Genomic DNA, 15296 nt, shown 5'->3' with positions numbered 1-15296 from the left:
GACATCCTCCCATGCACAAAGCGAGGTCCATACAGAGATGGTTTGTTGAGGGGCCTTCCGTGTGGCGCAGCGGTCTAGGCACTGCATTGCAGTGTTTAGGCGTTTGCTTCCGGGTTAAGTCAGTTGAATGATGTTTCCTCTGACGTATTGGTGCATCTGGCTTCCGGGTTAAGTGAGCGGGTGTTAAGAAGCAGTGCAGCTTGCAGGTCATGTTTTGAAGAACGCATGACTCGACCTTCGCTTCTCCCGAGCCCGTGGGGAGTTTCAGCGATGAGAGAAGATCGCAATTGGATATCACGAAATTGGGGAGAAATAAAACAAAAAATGCTATTTCGAGATCGGTGTGGAAGAAGTTCACTGGCCTGCACAGAGCCCTGACCTCAACCGCATCGTACACCTTTGAGATGAATTGGAACACCGACTGCGAGCCAGGCCTAATCGCCCAACATCATTGCCCGACCTCACTAATGCTCTTGTGGCTGAATGGAAGCAAGTCCCCGCAGCAATGTTACAACATTAAGTGAAAGTCTTCCCAGAAGAGTAGAGGCTGTTATAGCAGCAAAGGGGGGACCAACTCCATATTAATGCCCATGCTTTTGGAATGAGATGTTCAACAAGCAGATGTCCACATACTTCCGGTAATGTCGTGTATGTTTTCATGGAAGGATGGGAGCCATATGATATGACGAAATATGACCATATACTGTAACTCATGAATGAAATTAAAACCTAGGATTCCTTTAGTTACTCATCACACAGGCCTTTTCTTCTCTTCCTCTGTGTCTCCAGGAGCGAAGGCCCAGCTTCCTGAATTGGCTGCACACCCAGGTGGACAAGGAGAGGCTGCTCAAGTCCTCCAAGTCCTCCAAGGCCTCCCTCAAAGTGATCCCCAGTGTGGAGCTCCAGGCTGCCCCCCTCCCCACCCCCCCCCCCCCCCCTGCAGCCCGAGGGGACCCTGGCCCTGGTCACGGACCCCCCAGAGTTCCAGAACTGCGAGCAATTCAGCCTGCATACCTATAGCCAGCCCCTGGAGACCCTCACGCTGGGGTGCACAACGCTCTACGCACAGGTCACCCCCACCACCATGGACCTGCTAGAGGAGTAAGTTATTGTTACTTGCACCTTGGGGGGGGGGGGGGGTAGCCGGTCAGTAAGGGCCAAATTCTAACCTAAGACTTACTCCAACTTGAAGTTTCACAGAACTCTCCTTTGACGTCAATGCATGATTTACGCAGAAGTACAAGTTGGCTACACTCATATCTCCAGTTAGCATCCGGGGCTTAGCGGGTGTGGGTGGTAAATTTTGAGTTTACAAGCGTTGTTAAATGAACATTGACACATACAATGACAAACGCACTGTGATACACTTGTAAGCGTAGCGCCACGAGGTGATTGGGGGTTTAGTAGTAGTGTCTAAATGAAAGTGAAGTTGTCAGACACCAGTGTGGCGAGAGCAGTGCCTGCACCATTACAGGGGATCTGGAGAGATTGATAGAGTGATAAAAAGAGAGAGAGAAAGCAAATGCGATGGAGAGAGAGAGAGAGAGTGGTTGGTCCACCAACCATACTGTGGGTTGGCGGGCAGTCTGCTGGGCTGGAACTAATTTAATGGCTGAGTGACCTCACTGTAGCAGAGGCAGACTGCACCTAATAGAGGTCTTTGTCTACATCCCTACATCTCACTGGGAACTTGCCAGTCAACAGGCGGGATCCTAGGAACAGGTGGAAGCTATTAGAGCTGTCATAAAGTTTGAAAAATGGATTCTGGACCTGCGCTGAAGTGATTGGAACTGACAGTGTTGTCATTAAGGTTGTAAGGTAACGAAAGAGGGAGGAAAGACAAGGGCACGTGAAAAAAAACTGGTCTCCAGTTTTGAGTTTTGATTTCTCTCCCTCTGATTTTTCAGCGTTTTAATTTCCAGATGGTCCCCAGTCTTGATTAAGTGGTATTATTCTAGAGGAAAGCCACTTGATGGATTGCTTTTCTTTGTTTTAGCCTATCCCTCAAGCGTATGGAGTTCTGTCAAGTGTATGGAGTTCTGTCTATTATTTGAAATTATAGGATGACTGTGAGGGAACTGCCATTGTTTACCTGGACCGCACTTGCTCCTATCAAAAGGGAGCACCTGGGTTGTGTTCATTATTAAGCACCAAATTGAAGAAAATACTCCAAAACAGAGTGAAACAGGGAGGTATTATCTATACTTGTCCAATAATAAACTCTCGTTTTCATTTTCCATTGCAAAACACTTTTTCAACGCTGTGTCCTAATGAAGACAGCCCATGTGATGTCAATTTAACACTCACCGACACCAACCATATTGGCACCTGGCCGCCTACCCAGTATTGAGTGTATTTTGGCATTATGATATGGACTGGTAATGATAGTGAAACTACAGTAGGTATCAAGTATGTGTGACTCTCAGTCATACTCAGTAGGTCTTTATTTAGTCTGTGCAACATGCTTTTCTCAATGAATTTGCTGGCCTGTGCTCTTAGATGTGGGGCCTGTTTTTGTGCAGCTGGTAGTGGAATACTGTACTACTGATCCATGACAGTTTAGGAGCTCCTCATGGAGGTCCACCAGGACACTGGATTTAATAAGCGTTCCCTTTATTATCAAGTGTTTATTTAATTCAAAAGGGGGACTATTTTCGATGCAGGGAGGGTAAGTGCAAAACTAATAAGTTATTCATCCAGAGAGCAGATTTCTTTTTTTCCCCTACTATAAACCAAAGAAAGACAGGAAGTACAAATAGGCTGAATAATTCATGGATATAATTGAACTGGCATAAAACAGCAATTAGCTGCACATTCCTATGTAAATGCTTTTTTATGGTGGTGTAGTCGTCAGTGTTGGCAAGGAAATGTAATTTCAAATTACTTACCGCAGGGAAGAAAGGTTCTGACCAATGTATTACTCAAGCAACAACAAAACATGTTCGTTTTTTTACCTTATTTTTCTACAGAATGATGCCATTGTTGTATGTATATCTTTTAGTATACAATAAAATGCTCACAATTTTTTGCACCTCTTCCTCTTCAACTGAAGTTTAATTTAATCAAAGGCTATACTTTGTATAATTTCCAGGTAAACTTTACTGTCCATTTGCCAATTTTTTAACATTCTTGATCATGTTTCAGTTAAAAATAAATTGCTAAAATATATTTTTTAAATTATATAAACGTACTCCCCAAAACGCAGCTTTAATTATAGATTAATCAGTTCTTCAACTCAATGGTTGAGATTTTCTTTTATTGTGGGGATAAATAGTGGGCCATTGAAGAGGAGATTAATAAAAGGGGAATTTGTGGGGCGGGGGATGGGGGGGGTAAAGTGCCTGGATCATTGGCTGAGGGCGCTGATGAAGATAGGGGGTTGGTATAGGGTGGTTGGGGGGGACTATATTGACGGCCAGGCCGGGTCTGAGCTCAGGGAGGAGGCGGTATGTTTGTCCAGAGTATTAGTGCTTTGTTTGGCCAGTAGCAGCTAATAATAGGCTGGCCCCAAGACAGATCACAAGGTCACAACCAAGCTGGAAGCCAGTGGGCAGGTTACACAGCTACTAACCCCACCGCTACACACTCACTAACCCCACCGCTACACACTAACTAACCCCACCGCTATACACTCACTAACCCCACCGCTACACACTCACTAACCCCACCACTACACACTCACTAACCCCACCGCTATACACTCACTAACCCCACCGCTACACACTCACTAACCCCACCACTACACACTCACTAACCCCTCCATACACACTCACTAACACCTCCACCTCCACCTCACAATCACTAACCCCACACCTCACAATCACTACCCCACCACTACACACTCACTAACCCCACCGCTACCACACTCACTAACCCCACCGCTACACACTCACTAACCCCTCCACTACACACTCACTAAACCCCTCCACCTCACACTCACTAACCCCTCCACTACACACTCACTAACCCCTCCACTACACACTCACTAACCCTCCACCTCACACTCACTAACCCCTCCACTACACACTCACTAACCCTCCACCTCCACCTCACAATCACTAACCCCACCACTACTCACTCACTAACCCACCGCTACTCACTCACTAACCCCGCCACTACTCACTCACTAACCCCACCCACTACACACTCAATAACCCCACCTCTACACCACTCACTAACCCCTCCACTATACACTCACACACCCCACCACTACTCACTCACTAACCCCTCCACTACACACTCACTAACCCCTCCACTACACACTCACTAACCCCTCCACTATACACTCACACACCCCACACTACTCACTCACTAACCCCACCACTACACACTCACTAACCCCTCCACTACACACTCACTAACCCCACCACTACACACTCCCTAACCCCACCACTACACACTCACTAACCCCACCTCTACACACTCACTAACCCCTCCACTAACACTCACACACCCCACCACTACTCACTCACTAACCCACCACTACACACTCACTAACCCCTCCACTACACACTCACTAACCCCACCGCTACACACTCCCTAACCCCACGCTACACACTAACTACCCCACCGCTACACACTCACTAACCCACCGCTACACACTCACTAAACCCTCCACCTCCACCTCACAATCACTAACCCCACCACTACTCACTCACTAACCCCGCCACTACACACTTACTAACCCCACCGCTACACACTCACTAACCCCTCCACCTCCACCTCACACTCACTAAACCCTCCACCTCCACCTCACAACCACTAACCCCGCCACTACTCACTCACTAACCCCCCTCTACACACTCACTAACCCCTCCACCTCACACTCACACACCCCACCACTACTCACTCACTAACCCCACCGCTACACACTCACTATCCCCTCCACTACACACTCACTAACCCCTCCACTATACACTCACTAAACCCACGCCTACACACTCACTAACCCCTACGCTACACACTCACTAACCCCTCCACTACACACTCACTAACCCCTCCACTATACACTCACTAACCCCCCACTACACACTCAATAACCCCTCCACTATGCACTCACTAACCCCACCACTACACACTCACTAACCCCTCCACTACACACTCACTAACCCCTCCACTATACACTCACTAACCCCACCACTACACACTCAATAACCCTCCACTATGCACTCACTAACCCCACCTCTACACACTCACACTCCACGGCTACACACTCACTAACCCACCACTACACACTCACTAACCCCACGCTACACACTCACTAACCCCTCCGCTACACACTCACAGACTCCACGGCTACACACTCACTAACCCCTCCACTACACACTCACTAACCCCTCCACTACACACTCACAAACCCCTCCACCTCACACTCACAAACTCCTCCACTACACACTCACTAACCCCTCCACCTCACACTCACTAACTCCTCCACTACACACTCACTAACCCCTCCACTACACACTCACTAACCCCTCGCTACACACTAACCCTCCGCTACACAATCACTAACCCCTCCACTACACACTCACTAACCCCTCCACCTCACACTCACTAACCCCACCGCTATACACACACTAACCCCTCCGCTACACACTAACCCCTCCGCTACACACTAACCCCTCCGCTACACACTAACCCCTCCGCTACACAATCACTAACCCATCCGCTACACACTCACTAACCCCTCCACCTCACACTCACTAACCCCACTGCTATACACTCACTAACCCCTCCGCTATACACTCACTAACCCCTCCGCTACACACCAACTAACCCCTTCGCTACACTCTCACTAACCTCACCTTTACACACTCGCTAACCCCACCGCTACACACCATCTAACCCCTCCGTTACACACTCACTAACCCTGCCAGCTGCCCACTCACACTTATTTTATCTCATGACTTTAGACATCAGACCAAAAGCCTTTGAAACATTTTATAAGGATGCTGATATCTTGCATATATCTCTGCTTCTTGTCGCATTTTAGTCATCTTTATTATTGCATTGTATGATGTGTGGTATTTTGGCCACATTCAATCAGACTGTGACAACTAGTTAGTATTGTTTGATAGTCAGAATAATTTCTCGATGGTGGTGTGTGGCATCAAAACAGATTGGTAGCAACCCCTCACCCAGACAGACATCTCCCTCGAGTTCACTGGGGAGGCGCATTCTGCATCCGATAGCCGTTTAAAGAGCCTGTTTTGTTAAGGCCAATTGGCTGCCAGGCTGGTTGTTAACGGCGTGGAAGTGTTTATTTGTGAACAAGGTGGGAATAAGACCCCATGGTGTTCCTGAACACTACTCCACTGGGCCCAGAGAGACATAATGATGCTTTTCCTGCTCTGGTGAACCTGATCCTAGCCCCTGGAGCGCCACACTTACTTTTGTCCGGCGGTCTCTCCTTCCATTTCTCTCTCTATCCCAGGCCAGGCAGCAGGCCCCGTACAGAAAACCCAAGGGCCCACTTTTCCTCTCCTCTAACTTCTTCTCTTTTTCTAACTAAACAAAGTTTGGCCCTGGTGAGAGGAACAAGTGATGGATGTAAAATACAAACAGAACATTTCCTCTGAAAATGTTCTCAGTCTTCTATAATGTGGTTTATCCTTTATCATACTTCTCAGTTAGTTTTGTTTGAGCGAGAACAATTATTTTGTCCTTCATTACCACCAACAGCATATGCTTGACTTTCTGAATTTCAGATACTTTCTAAAAAGAATGACTTGAAAGATGACCACCAGCAGTGTAATTTAGCAGTGAAAACCCACCATGTATTTGGTTTGAGTTGCAGGGACATAAACAGGACCCTGTTTAGCTAATGGGAGCAAAACACCTTCCTCCTCTGGAAGTGGGAATAAGAAAAACACGGCGAACAAGGGGCTCTTCTGGTTAAAGCGGCCCAGTTGTTGAGCCAAAGCACTGGCAATCACTGTTTGTTTTGACAGGGAATCCAAAATCCAAAACGACACTGTATGGAATTAAGGTCCTGTTTCCTGTGAAAAATACGAACTTTGTGCAGCGAAAAACGAGAGAGGGAGAGCGAGAGAGAAAGAGAGAGAAAATGGACGCCTTATAACTGCATAAAAATAAAATTGGTCCAATTGACCTTGCATGCTCTACCTGCAATTATCTAAAATTGTAAGCAGATGCCTAAAGTCCTCATTTCATATTCTGGTGAACATCTGGCACGGCAGGCTGGCGTTAAAGTTTCCATCTCTAGTGAGTCGGCATTATAAGGAGATGGAATCTGCAGGTTAGGCTGGAGGAGAGGGCATTGCAGAGCACAGGCTTCAGATAAGAGTTCAAGTGGAGAAGGAGAGAGAGAGAGAGACACACACACACTTGCACAAGTGGAAAAACACCCTCTGGAACACATGAACAACACACGGAGGAGTTAACATTATGAGCATATTTTGTTGTCAGAAATTCAATAGGTATCATCATCAGGGAGCAGAAAAATATGGGCTGAACACTTTGTGATAAAGGTTCTACCTATGTCATGAAAACACAAGCTCCAAGGAAAGACCAACATCCTCTCCAAGACATACAGTGCCTTGAAAAAGTTTTCACAACGCCTTGACATGTTCCACATTTTGTTGTTACAGCCTAAATTTCAAATGGATTCCAATTCTTTTTTACTGGCCTACACACAATACCCCATAACGTCAAAGTGGAATTATGTTTTTAGAAATGTTTACAAATTAATAAAAAATGAAAAGCTAAAATTTCTTGAGACAATAAGTATTCAACACCTTTGTTATGACAAGCATAAATAAGTTCAGGAGTAAACATTTGCTTAACAAGTCACATAATACGTTGCATGTATTCACTCTGTGTGCAATAATAGTGTTTAACATGATTTTTGAATGACAACCTCATCTCTGCACCCCACACATACAATTATCTGTATGGTCCCTTAGTCAACCACAAATACCAGACCTTTCGGTAGATGGGTAAAAATAAAAAAGCAGACATTGAATATCCCTTTGAGCAAGGTGAAGTTATTAATTACACTTTGGATGGTGTACCAGTCTCTAGAAAGATACAGACGCCCTTCCTAACTCAGTTGCTGGAGAGGAAGGAAACTGTTCAGGGATTTCACCATGAGGCCAATGGTGACTTTAAAACAGTTACATAGTTTAATGGCTTTGATAGGGATGGGTCAACAACATTGTATTCACTCCACAATACTAACCTAATTGACAGAGTGAAAAGAAGGAATATTCCCTTAACATGCATCCTGTTTGCAACAAGGCACTAAAGCAAAAAATGTGGCAAAGCAGTTAACTTTATGTCCTGAATACAAAAAATGTATGTTTGGGGCAAGTCCAATATAATACATTACTGAGTACCACTCTCCATATTTTCAAGCATAGTGGTGGCTGTATCATGTTATGGGTATGCTTGTAATCATTAAGKWCTGGGGAGTTTTTCAGGATAAAAAATAAATGTTATGTACAGGCAAAATCCTAGAGGAAAACCTGGTTCAGTCTGCTTTCCACCAGACATTGGGAGATTAATTCACCTTTCCGCAGGAAAATAACCTAAAACACAAGGCCAAATATACACTGGAGTTGCTTACAAAGAAGAAAGTCAATGTTCTTGAGTGACTGAGTTACAGTTTTAACTTAAATAATGGGCAAATGTTGCGCAATCCAGGTGTAGAAAGTTCTTAGAGACTTACATAGAAAGTCTCACAGCTGTAATCGCTGCCAAAGGTGCTTCTACAAAGTACTCAGAGGTGTGAATACGTATATAAATTAGATTTTTCTGTATTTCATTTTCAATACATTTGAAAAAATATATATAAACATGTTTTCACTTTGTCATTATGGGGTTTTGTGTGTAGATGGGTGAGGAAAAAAACCTATATAATCAATTTTGAATTCAGGCTGTAACACAACAAAATGTGGAATAAGTCAAGGGGTATGAATACTTTCTGAAAGCACTGTAGGTCCTAAAACAAAGACATCACAGAAAAGCACTAACTCTAAAGAGAGACATCAAGTGGCGTCCCTCCATATGTTCTAAAGAGTGGGCTTTCTGACTGAAGCTCTATTAGGGCCATTAAAGGGTCAGTCTAGCCTGGTCCAGCAAAGTCAGGGAAAAGAGGGCATCCCGCCCTCGTCTGCCCTCAGTAATGGACGACGCCTCCCATTGAACTCCTCCAAGGGTGCTATTTGAAAATGATAATTTGCTCCGCTCTTTGACGAAACAGGATTAGCTCAATTAATCACATTTCCAGATTAGTTTTTCCTCTCCTATCGACCATCACTTTTTGCCGGCGGATGATCAATGCAAACTTGCTTATACTAACCATGGCAAATCCAGTTGTGGAAATGAGCATCGACAGCAGAAATAATCTCTTAATTTTAGATATTTTGATCTGGGGGATTGGATAGGGATTGGATGGGAGAGTTATTTGGGGGGAAATGGCTTTCAGTAAAATATCCTCCAATAAACGACTTATATCACTCTGCCTGATGAGTTATATTTGAATTAAAGTTGTATTATCGGAAAAGAAAATCCAGTCAAATCAAACAATTTTGACATTGTCTGAAAGTTACTGTCATGATTTATGTAACATGGAGGCCATGTCAGTGTGGTCAAAAACGGGTTGCTCTTTATTTGCCAACACCACAACAGCCATTCCTTGTGAGTCTTCATCTGGTGTTTGAGAAGAACCAACAGAGCAAAGCTTCAACCCTAGGTCTACTGAGGGCTAAAATCCACTTTCTGTCTGTTGTGTGTGATGTGTTAAGTATAACCCCCCACCCCCCACTGGTGTACCACACAACCCCGCAGCCCCCGCAGCTAAATGTGTAGAGTTGCAGGAAAACAGCAACATTTTCTCTCAGCCCCATGACAAAATGTGTAGAATTGCAGGAAGTTAGCTGTTTAAAAAAATACATTGTTTTGCTGCTCAGACCTTGCAGGGAGCCCTCGCCAAAATGGGGTACACCCCCCCGGGGTACACCCCCCCCCCACACACACACCCCCACACACACACACACCGTTCTCCTCCATACTGGGCCTTTACGCTAATCCAGGACACACACATACACCCTGTCTATGTGTCAGTCTAGTGGGGTGTGAGTTACCACTCCTCCCCACTTGTCCCACAGATGACTTGGCTGGTGGCTATTTATCCTCTGACCCCTTGGCCCTGGGTAAGTGACCCCTTTGGCTCAGCCCCCCCCCAGCCACACAAAAGCCTGGCCAGACTTAAAAGGACCCTGCTCTTCTGCTGGGAGAGTTGGTCCTCTCTTTCATCCCCAGACGTGCTACTTTGTAATGTCTTTGTTCTGGGCTTGTAATGTCTTTGTTCTGGCCGGGCCCGGTCAGCGGCGATGAAATGGATGCTCCTGCTGGATGTAGTTGGTGATTGAGTAGTAGGGGTTACTACTGCTTTACTACTGCTGCAGTGTTTGCACTCAGAGTCTCTCTTCCACTCTACCTGTCTCTCGCTCTATCTTTCGCTCTCTCACCCTCTCTCTTGCTCTTTACCCCTATTTCTCCATCTCTCTTTATCTTAATCCCTTTTTGCCTTTCCTCTCCCTACTTGAAGGTATTGCTCTTTCAGGTTTAATAGTAGTGGACCTGTAACTGTTCGCCTGAGGTCTTCAGACTTCAGTTCCCTCTGGTTAAAGGTCACAGCATTGTTTTGCATCCAACAGGTTAAAGTGTATAGAGAGGGTTGGAGGGGGAGGGGGCGAGAGAGAGAGGTAGAGAGAGGGCGGGGAAAGAGTGTGTGTGGGTGCACGGTGCAGGTTGAGGAGGGAGTCCCTCCATGTGGCTGCTGCTGTTGTTCCCAATCAGTGCCATGCTGCTGATTTGAGGAGACCAACCTAGAGCAACACAGCTGTTTTGTGCTACAGGCCCAGGCTCAGGGAGAAGCAGGCCATATCGTTGGGCCACCACCAGCAACCCAGATATATTGGAGAAGATTACACAGAAGATTATACAAAATTCTTGCCTGATGATCTTCTGAACTTCCCAATGCCTTTCTGATGCATTTCAGTCACTTCAAACCATTATTCATTAGGACTAAAGTACTGTCAGACTGATTTGTAGTAGACTGTCATAGTCCAAATTAAAAAAGTTGACATTGGCCTTTGTTTACATAACTTTTTTTACATGGTGGGTCGTGATTTTCTTTGTATCAAAATGGAGTCGCGGGCCAAAAAAGTTTGGGAACCCCTGGGTTAGAGTGTCCGCCATGCGATTGGAAGCTTCGGAATGCAATCCCCAGCCGAGTCATACCAAAGACTGTAAAAATGGGACCCGATGCTTCTCTGCTTGGCACTCAGTATTAAGGAGATAGATTGGGGGTAAGGCCCTGTCCAGAGGGTGTACATGTACATCACGCTACAGAAACAGGAGATGGGCTCCTGCTCCTATGAGCCGCTCCGGCTCGCACAAGTCAAGGCTTGTGTAAGGCTACTTACAGCGCCTTCAGAAAGTATTCACACAAGTCACATAATAAGTTGCATGGACTCACTCTGTGTGCAATAATAGTGTTCAACATGATTTTTGAATGACTACCTCATCTCTGTACCCCACTCATACATTTATCTGTAAGGTCCCTCAGTCGAGCAGTGCATTTCAACCACAGATTCAACCACAAAGACCAGGGAGGTTTTCTAATGGCTCGCAAAGAAGGGCAACTATTGGTAGATGGGTAAAAACATAAAAGGCAGACATTGAATATCCATTTTAGCATGGAGAAGTTATAAATTACACTTTGGTTGGTGTATCAATACACCCAGTCACTACAAAGATACAGGCGTCCTTCCTAACTCAGTTGCCGGCAAGGAAGGAAACCGCTCAGGGATGTCACCATGAGGCCAATAGTGACTTTAAAACAGTTACATGGCTGTGATAAGAGAAAACTGAGGATGGATCAACAACATTGTAGTAACTCCACAACACAAACCTAATTCACAGAGTGAAAAGAAGGAAGCCTGTACAGAATAAACATATTCCAGAACATGCAATCTGTTTGCAAATCAAATCAAATGTTATTGGTCATACACATGGTTAGCAGATGTTAATGCGAGTGTAGTGAAATGCTTGTGCTTCTAGTTCCGACCGTGCAGTAATATCTAACAAGTAATCTAACAATTTCACAACAATAAGGCATTAGAATACCACTTTTAATATATTGAAGCATTGTGGTGGCTTCATCATGATTAAAAAATAAATACAAAATAAATCACCTTTATTTAACCAGGTAGGCCAGTTGAGAACAAGTTTTCATTTACAACTGCAACCTGGCCAAGATAAAGCAAAGCAGTGCGACACAAACAACACAGAGTTACACATGGGATAAACAAACGTACAGTCAATAACACAATAGAAAAATCTATATACAGTGTGTGCAATATAGTAAGATTAGGAGGTAAGGCAATAAATAGGCCGTAGTGGTGAAATAATTACAATTTAGCATTAACACTGGAGTGATAGATGTGCAGAAGATGAATGTGCAAGTAGAGATACTGGGGTGCAAAGGAGCAAAATAATAAATAACAATATTGGGATGAGGTAAGTGGGTGGGCTATTTACAGATGGGCTATGTACAGGTGTAATGATTGGTAAGCTGCTCTGACAGCTGATGCTTAAAGTTAGTGAGGGAGATATAAGACTCCAGCTTCAGTGATTTTTGCAATTCATCCCAGTCATTGGCAGCAGAGAACTGGAAGGAAAGGCGGCCAAAGGGGAAGTTCACTTTGGGGATGACCAGTGAAATATACCTGCTGGAGTGCATGCTATGAGTGGGTGCTGCTATGGTGACCAGTGAGCTGAGATAAGGCGTGGCTTTACCTAGCAAAGACTTATAGATGACCTGGAGCCAGTGGGTTTGGCGACGAATACGAAGCCAGGGCCAGGAAACGAGAGCATACAGGTCGCAGTTGTCACACCCTGATCTGTTTCACCTGTTCCTGTGATTGTCTCCACCCCCTCCAGGGTGACAGCGTGTTTTTCCCGTACTCCCTGCCCGACTCTGGACTACTTTCCCGCCTGCCTGATCATCCTGTCTGCCCTGACCTTGATTCTGCCTGCTCTTTGGTACCTTTTGGACTCTGTACTGGTTTTGACTCTTTTGCCTGTCCACGACCATTCTCTTTCCTTACCCTATTGGATTAATAAATATTGTAAGACTCCAACCATCTGCCTCCTGTGTCTGCATCTGGGTCTTGCCTTGTGTCATGATAGCAGTGGTGGGTGGTATATGGGGCTTTGGTGACAAAACGGATGGCACTGTGATAGACTACATCCAATTTGCTGAGTAGAGTGTTGGAGGCTATTTTGTAAATGACATCGCCGAAGTCAAGGATCGGTAGAATAGTCTGTTTTACGAGGGTATGTTTGGCAGCATGAGTGAATGATGCTTTGTTGCGAAATAGGAAGCCAATTCTATATTTAATTTTGGATTGGAAATGATTAATGTGAGTCTGGAAGGAGAGTTTACAGTCTAACCAGACACCTAGGTATTTGTAGTTGTCCACATATTCTAAGTCAGAACCGTCCAGAGTAGTGATGCTAGTCAGGCGGGCAGGTGCGGGCAGCAATCGGTTGAAGAGCATGCATTTAGTTTTACTTGCATTTAAGAGCAGTTGGAGGCCACGGAAGGAGTGTTGTATGGCATTGAAGCTCGTCTGGAGGTTTGTTAACACAATGTCCAAAGAAGGGCCAGAAGTATACAGAATGGTGTCATCTGCGTAGAGGTGGATCAGAGAATCACCAGCAGCAAGAGCGACATCATTGATGTATTCAGAGAAAAGAGTCGGCCCGAGAATTAAAACCTGTGGCACCCCCATAGACTGCCAGAGGTCCGGACAACAGGTCCTCCGATTTGACACACTGGTTATGCTTATGGGTATGCTTATCATCTGAGTTTTTTGGGCATAAAAAGAAACGGAATAGAGCTAAGCACAGGCAAAATCCTAGAGGAAAACCTGGTTCAGTCAGCTTTCCAACAGACACTGGGAGACAAATTCCCATTTCAGCAGGACAGTAACCTAAAACACAAGGCCAAATATACACTGGATTTTCTTACCAAGCATGTTGAATGTTCCTGAGTGGCCTAGTTACAGTTTTGACTTAAATCGTCTTGAAAATCTATGCCAACACTTGAAAATGTTATGCTGATTAATGCGGACCCAAAAGCGACTTAAAGAAACAGAGTCTTTATTCCAGGCAAAAACACGACAGGGCGGAACAAGGACACAGGACAGCAAACATCAAACAAGAATCCGACAAGGACAGAAGCGGAAAACAGAGGGAGAAATAGGGACTCTAATCAGAGGGCAAAATAGGGGACAGGTGTGAAAGAGTTAACATTCTTTTGTGGGTCTGTGGGTTTCCATTGGGAGAAATTAGAGAACAATACAGTGGTGCATGCAGGAAACTGCACGATACTAGGTGATGGCGAGAGCGGTCAGAGAGGTAGACGAGAGGGATGCGGACCGAGAGAGCACGAGAAATAAGAAAGGGAAAGAAATTTCCCTATCGCAACAGGCAGAAGTCGCCAGACCCCACAGGGACCAAGGACAGTAGGAGAAAAGAAATGACAAAAATGACAGTACCCCCCCACTCACCGAGCGCCTCCTGGAGCACTCGAGGACAACCCTGGCTCGGCAACGGAGGAAATCATCAATCAACGAACGTCCAGCACGTCCCGAGATGAACCCAACTCCTCTCCTCAGACCGTAACCCTCCCAATCCACTAAGTACTGGTGACCACGTCCCCGAGAACGCATATCCATGATCTTCCTACCTTGTAAATAGGTGCGCCCTCGACAAGCGACGGGGGGGGGAAGCGAAAACTGTGCGCGAAAAAAGGCTTGACACAGGAGACATGGAGACAGCGTGGACGCGACGAAGATGTCGCGGAAGAAGCAGTCGCACAGCGACAGGATTGACGACCTGAGAGACACGGAACGGCCCATGAACCGCGGAGTCAACTTTGACGAGGCTGTCGTAAGGGGGAGTTGCGAGTGGAAAGCCACACTCTCTGACCGCGACATACCTAGACTCCTTATCCTACGTTTATTGGGGCTCTCAGTCTGCGCCCTGTAACGCAAAGTGCAGACCTCCTCCTCCAGGTGCGCTCACAACGTGGACAAAGCCTGAGCGGAGGGAACGCTGGACTCGGCGAGCTGGCGGCAGAACAGAGGAGGCTGGTACCCAAGACTACTCTGAAACGGGAGGATAGCCCGGTAGCAGACGAAGAGAAGCGAGTTTTGAGGCGTACTCAGCCGGGGGGCTGTTCTGCCACGACGCAGGTT

General features: G+C 45.8%; 1 pseudogene; it reads left to right on the top strand.

The window, feature by feature from the left end:
* The window catches only part of LOC112072297 (biotin--protein ligase-like), a 54113-nt pseudogene that overhangs the window by 16313 nt on the left and 22504 nt on the right, over positions 1 to 15296 (top strand).

Source organism: Salvelinus sp. IW2-2015, unplaced genomic scaffold, assembly GCF_002910315.2.
Source record: "Salvelinus sp. IW2-2015 unplaced genomic scaffold, ASM291031v2 Un_scaffold1881, whole genome shotgun sequence".
NCBI lineage: Eukaryota > Metazoa > Chordata > Actinopteri > Salmoniformes > Salmonidae > Salvelinus > Salvelinus sp. IW2-2015.
Note: the sequence above shows the minus strand (reverse complement) of the source record. Positions and strands in the feature narration are given on the sequence as shown.